This window comes from Bacillus rossius, chromosome 2 (assembly GCF_032445375.1).
Source record: "Bacillus rossius redtenbacheri isolate Brsri chromosome 2, Brsri_v3, whole genome shotgun sequence".
Lineage (NCBI taxonomy): Eukaryota > Metazoa > Arthropoda > Insecta > Phasmatodea > Bacillidae > Bacillus > Bacillus rossius.
The window spans coordinates 62,292,220-62,298,219 of NC_086331.1; positions in this window are offsets into that span (position 1 = coordinate 62,292,220).

The following is a 6,000-nucleotide window of genomic DNA, read 5'->3' on the forward strand; positions in this document are numbered from 1 at the left end:
AGCTATAGATAGTGCATCAGAGCCAAGAAATAAGAAAGAACAACAGGCATTCCTTGGGCTTTTAAATTTCTATGAAAGATACTTAAAGAACAGATCTGAAGTATTTGAACCATTACATCGACTACTTGATAAAGGGACTCCCACGGCAGTGGACGAAAAGACACAGCCATGTCTTGGAGAAAGCAAAGCAACTGTTGCAGTCAGATCAGGTCCTTACTGTGATCTTGGCAAGCCTTTGATCCTTACTTGTGATGCTTCAGAGTATGGGGTTGGAGCAGTTCTAGCTCATGAGATAGGGAATGGGGTAGAGGTTCCTGTGGCATTTGGTTCCAGAACATTGCAACAGTGTGAGTGTAACTACTCTTAAATGGATAAGGAAGCTCCCACAGTGATCTTTGGTGAAACTAAGTTCACACAGTATCTTTTGTGTAGATATTTTAAAATTATAACAGATCACAAGCAACTCCTAAGACTAATGCATCCTGCAAAACCTTTTCCACATACACTTTCTCCTCGATTATTACGTTGGAGTCTGATGCTCACCATGCATGATTATGAACTGGAATATAGGGCCGGATCAGAAATCAGTCATGCTGATGCTCTTAGCAGGTTGCCCCTGTTCAGTCAGGAATTTACAGTCCCAGCACCATGTGATGTAATAATGCTTGAAGATTTGCTGGACCCACTTGTTGACCCCTTAAGAGTGGCTGCAAAAACAAAACAAGATTCTGTAGTAGCTCAGGTGATGAAATATGCACAGAATGGATGGCCAACTGGCATTAAAGATGGGGACTTGCAACCTTATTGTGGAAGGCAAGATGAGCTATCTGTGCGCTAAAACTGTTTGTTATAGGGATCGAGGGTAAATATTACAACCACAATATGATCATTGATGATAAAGATGCTCTGCTAAATGCAAGAATTGAGGAAGTAGTAAGGGAATGTGTTACTTGTCAAAGTTGTTACAACCATTCCCCCAAGTTGAAGATGATATCATGGCCACGACTGCATATTGACTTTGCTGGACCATTCCAGGGGAAGATCTTTTTGATTGTTGTAGATGCATTTTCAAAGTGGCCAGAAGTCAGGTGGGTAAACAGTATGTTGGCTGCGGCAGTTGTGCACAAATTATGGGACATGTTTAGTTGCCATGACTTGCCCGATGTGGTAGTAGCAGACAATGGGACATCCTTCAGATCACAAGAAGTAGCAACATTTAAGAAGAGAAATAGTATCCAGATGGTATTCTCACCACCATATCATCCTTCAATCAACGGACAGGCTGAACGTACGGTACAAACGGTGAAGCAGAAACTGAGGAAGCTAGCCCAGGGTAGTTGGAGAGTATGCTTGGCATGTATGTTGTTGTCCTTACGCACAACCCCTTGTTTGGAAAACCTTAAGACTCCTGCAGAAATGCTGATGAATTGTCACCTGGAAACCATTTTGACTAAAATCCATCCGAGTGCATGAGAAGACAATCAGGACTTTGTACGAGCTCCAGAGACCAAAAACTACCAGGCTCGCCAGTTTGTTTCTGGTAATGTAGTCTGACTTTGTAACTATTTGCATGAGCCAAAGTGGGTAGCAGGCTGCGTGATTGCAGGTGAAGGGCATTTGATGTACAGAGTGCAGGACGAGCAAGGTCATGAACATCGGCATCACGTTGACCAACTATGCCATCGTCTGGGGCAGAAAACAAGGGGATGCTCAAATTTGTGTTCACAAGAGATGAGACAGCATGATTCAGGTCAACTACCAGTGTCACAGAAGATGGTGACATTCATGTTAGGACATGACCACCCCAGAGCCCAGTTGACTTCTGGTGTGCCATCACAGAGGGACACAGAGGCAGGGAGAGACAAGTCTATGATCGCGGCAAACCAGCAAGCAAGGGAAACAAGGACTCCAAGTTCCAGAGAATCTTCACCATTATGGGGATTTGATTGCCCTGAAGAACATTGTGGGGACGAGTCTACGATCGCTGCAAACCAGCAAGCAGTGGCAGCAAAGATTCCAAGTTCCAGAGACTCTTCACCATTCCGGGGATTTGATTTCCCTGAAAAACATTCTGTCCCTCAACGATTTTCAACATGACATCATTTCCTCACCCCCCCCCCCCCCCTTCCCCAGAAACATAGTGATTTTGTGACATTCTAAGAGGGGAGAGAAACTGTTATGTATTGAGACTGTTCGGTTTGAGTAAAGTATTTAGGTAGAAGTTGGTAGCTAGGGTGTGTATAGGTGGCAACGTGTTGAATGACTAGTGGTGTTGTGTGCGTCCGGGCTGCTCGGAAAATGGATGCCGTGTAACGGTCACCACGATAAATGGAAATGAAGACAATCTTGAGCGTGGTTAGGTGTTAAACACAGCAGGATGTAATTTTACAACTCCAGATGATTTCGAGAAAGTCTACGGATGTACCGGTACATCCATGATCTAAAATTACATTCTTTTGGCTAGATGTAGTATTATTACATGTGCAGTGTTACCAGGAAAAGTTCTTTATTCGTTTTAGTTTGGAATTCCACAACTAGATCGCATAGGAATCGAAACAGTGGTGCAGCAAAATTGATTATTGAGCTTCTGACATACTGTCAATTCTTTTAACAAAGGCTAGGTGGCAGTGTTGTTCTTAACTGCTTGACATTGTTGGTAATAAACATTTTTGTTACTGCTTTGCAGAGTATACACTCTGGATCACAAATGCAGTATAATTTAGTGCTATACACAATCATGCGATACAGTTTTATGATAATGGGCACTTTAGTATGGATGGTTGATTACAGGCATAGAACTATATTTCTTAACCATTTATAATTTCAAATTTTACTGACCAAACATCATTATTTAATAACATGATACAATTTTCTATGTCTGACTCTCGAAATATTTTGAAGTGGACAACAATGAAATTCAAGACACATTATGTATAGAGTAAAAATATATTTATGTAATTTTTTTATTTTTCTTAATTAAAGGGTTCTATTCAGACCTTTCTACTACAAGAGAACGTTACGAACTTTCAAAAAATATTTAGTTACAAAATAATTGAATAGTTTTTAAATTAAAAAATGTAATAATGCTTAAAATGACAGTTTTTTTTTTTCAAGGGATTTCATCAGTTAGCCCAGCACTCAAAGTTACATTAGGTACCTACCTACATTAGCTAGCTATTAGTACACAACTTTCTCTAAATTAAGCTGAATCTTGTCTTTGACAGGGCCAGCCACAATACAAAATATTTGCATTTGCAACAATGGTTCCCGAGCCTAAGAACAAAATATACAAACAAAAAAAAGAAAAAAGAAACAATATTGTTACGATTTACTGCGGGTTCGTAAAGGATAGCCGAATTAAAGATTTTTATCACACACAGTTTTATTTCTTGCCACTATTTACATTTCTAGCTAATAATCTAAAAATGCCAATTAATCAATTGTACTTAAAAAAATGTTGCTTCCTCCAGTTACTCGTTTCTCACAATCCACACGCCTCGCTGGGCCGCACCTCTGGCGCAACTCTAGCCGCAACACCCCTCGTGGTCCTCCGTCGCAGGACTCCGTCGCCGCACTCCGCCGCTGCCGTCGCACTTCCCCTTCGCCGAAAACCCACTCGACGCCTCGCTCGGAACTCCGCCGCGCCCACGACACTATCGCCCGGAACTGAACTCTTCGCCCTGGAACCTTCGTACAGGGACTTCGCCACTCTATCGCCCAAAAACTCCGCCGCGGGAAAACTCCCGACTTCACTCTGAACTCCACTGACTCTCCCCACTGACGTCCTCGGACATATATATAAGCCCCGGCGCAATTCCAGAACTCACGAGAGCGGCCGGGGCCAGTCGCGTCACTCCGAGCCGTCCCGACGGCAGAAATCTCTCGAAAACACGTGTCGGCAGCTCGCGTAACTCCTCAACTGGCATATTTCGGATGTCAAACTAACAGTGCCGCGCGGGGGGAGCGGAGGGCTGGAGGGAGATAAAGCGGCGACCCAGGTGTGCACGGCACATGTTATGTTACAGCGTGCACCTGCGCGTGATGCGGCCTTGATAACGTTCGTAACATTATGATAAACTTCGCCATGAAATTATATCCTCAGAAAGCTCTAGAAATGCAATTGAAAGAGCAAGAGAAATATAAAACAAAGAAAGAAAAAGGGCAGGTGAAGCCAGCTCAATACATGTCTGAGCGAGAGAAGAGAGCTGAAAGGAAAAAGTGGCGAGAAAGAAACCTTGCTTATTTGAAAAGAAAAAGAGAAAAACAACAGCAATGCATGTCATGTACAACTCAAAATACATTGCCTTCCACCCAATCAAATCACAAAAAAAAAAAAGCGAGTGAAGCGTGCCCAAACTCAAACATTAAGAGAAAACCAAAGATTGAGAAATGAGAACCTAAGGCTACATTGAAAAAATTAGGCTGTAATGAAGAGGTTGAAAAGTATGCAGACTGTTAAGGAGAAAAATGCAGATCCTACTTCACCAGGAAAATTGGTGAAAAATGTAATGGAGGGTAAGGACGTATTAGTAATTCGAAAACAATTACTTAAAGGTGAAGTGTTGGCTAGACATTTAAATGAGAATTTCAGGAGGGTGAAATCCAAAAAAGCAAAACGATTTATTGTCAAAGTGATGTTACAGGAAAATTATTTGCTGAAAAGGTATGATCTCCTCACCAAGTACAATTTTCTGTCATCCAGAATCTTGGAGAAAAGAAAAAGCCATTCTTCAAGCAACAATGAAAGGTACATGATTGACCTAAAAAAAAACTCAAAACAGTTAAGTCTGACGAGAAATTCTTTGAGAATGATGAAAACAGCCGATGTTTAGCAGGTAAAAAAGATTAGCTGTGGAAAATTTTGGGCTTTATTTTTTCTATGACATGAAGTGCAGTTTCGCAATTTCTTGATTTTTGCTTTAAGTGGCATTGTGATAATAAGTTTTTATTATTTGCCGATTCTGCCCAAGTATTTCAGCTACACAGTTATTATGTTTCCGGTTTCATAATAATATAAAACTGTTTTAAGTTGTGAAATATTATTTTTTTATTTAAAAAATAGTAGGTACCTTCACTTCTCAATAAGCATGTTTTCACTCCCTTTCTCATCCTTCGCTCCCTCATTTTAACATTTTTCTCAGTATTTATTTTTTCTCCATAATTAAAGGTACTCCTGCGTGGCGACTACATGGAATATGATGGTAATATGCCTTTAAGTAGGTATGAATTTTTGTAGCTCAAAATTATGACTTTTTACTATTGATATTTTAGGAATTGAAATCTGCGCATCTTCAGATAATGACCCTTATACTTTCCTCTGTAGATAATAAATATTGAGCTCATCTTCCAGAAGTGACCTGAGCTTCATCATTAATATTTTAAGTAAAGACATACTTGGTAGTGACATTACAAGTTGTGCACAAAACAAGTTGCTCCTGTCTGTATTTTTAACATAATTATTGTCCATTTGAGAAAGTTATAGGTAAGTTCAACTGAACTCCAGTGGTTTTTTGAGGAAGCCATTAATGTCATGATGATTATATTTGTTCAATGTTTTTTAGTGTATTTGATTGTAATTACAATTATTTTCACAGATATTTTATTGAATTTTTGGTGAAATGACACCAGGTTGTAAGCCTCAAGCACTGGATTTTATAATATACCGTCAGTTGGGGTAACATTGGCCCTTTGAGGGTAACTTTGGCCCAAGACAAAAAAAAATGTTAAACCATGTTACAACTCTTCAAAATATGTATTATATGTGATGATACATATGTTACAGATGTTACATATGTATCATCACATCTAATAAATATTTGGAAGAGTTGTAACATGGTTTAACATTTTTTTGTCTTGGGCCGAAGTTACCCTCAAAGGGCCAATGTTACCCCAACTGACGGTACTGAATGTTCGGAAATTGTTGCGCATAAATTTATTGGGTGATAGGAGAATGCTGAATAAGGAAATTTTATTAAGGAACATTGTTTGCCCGGCGCCAGC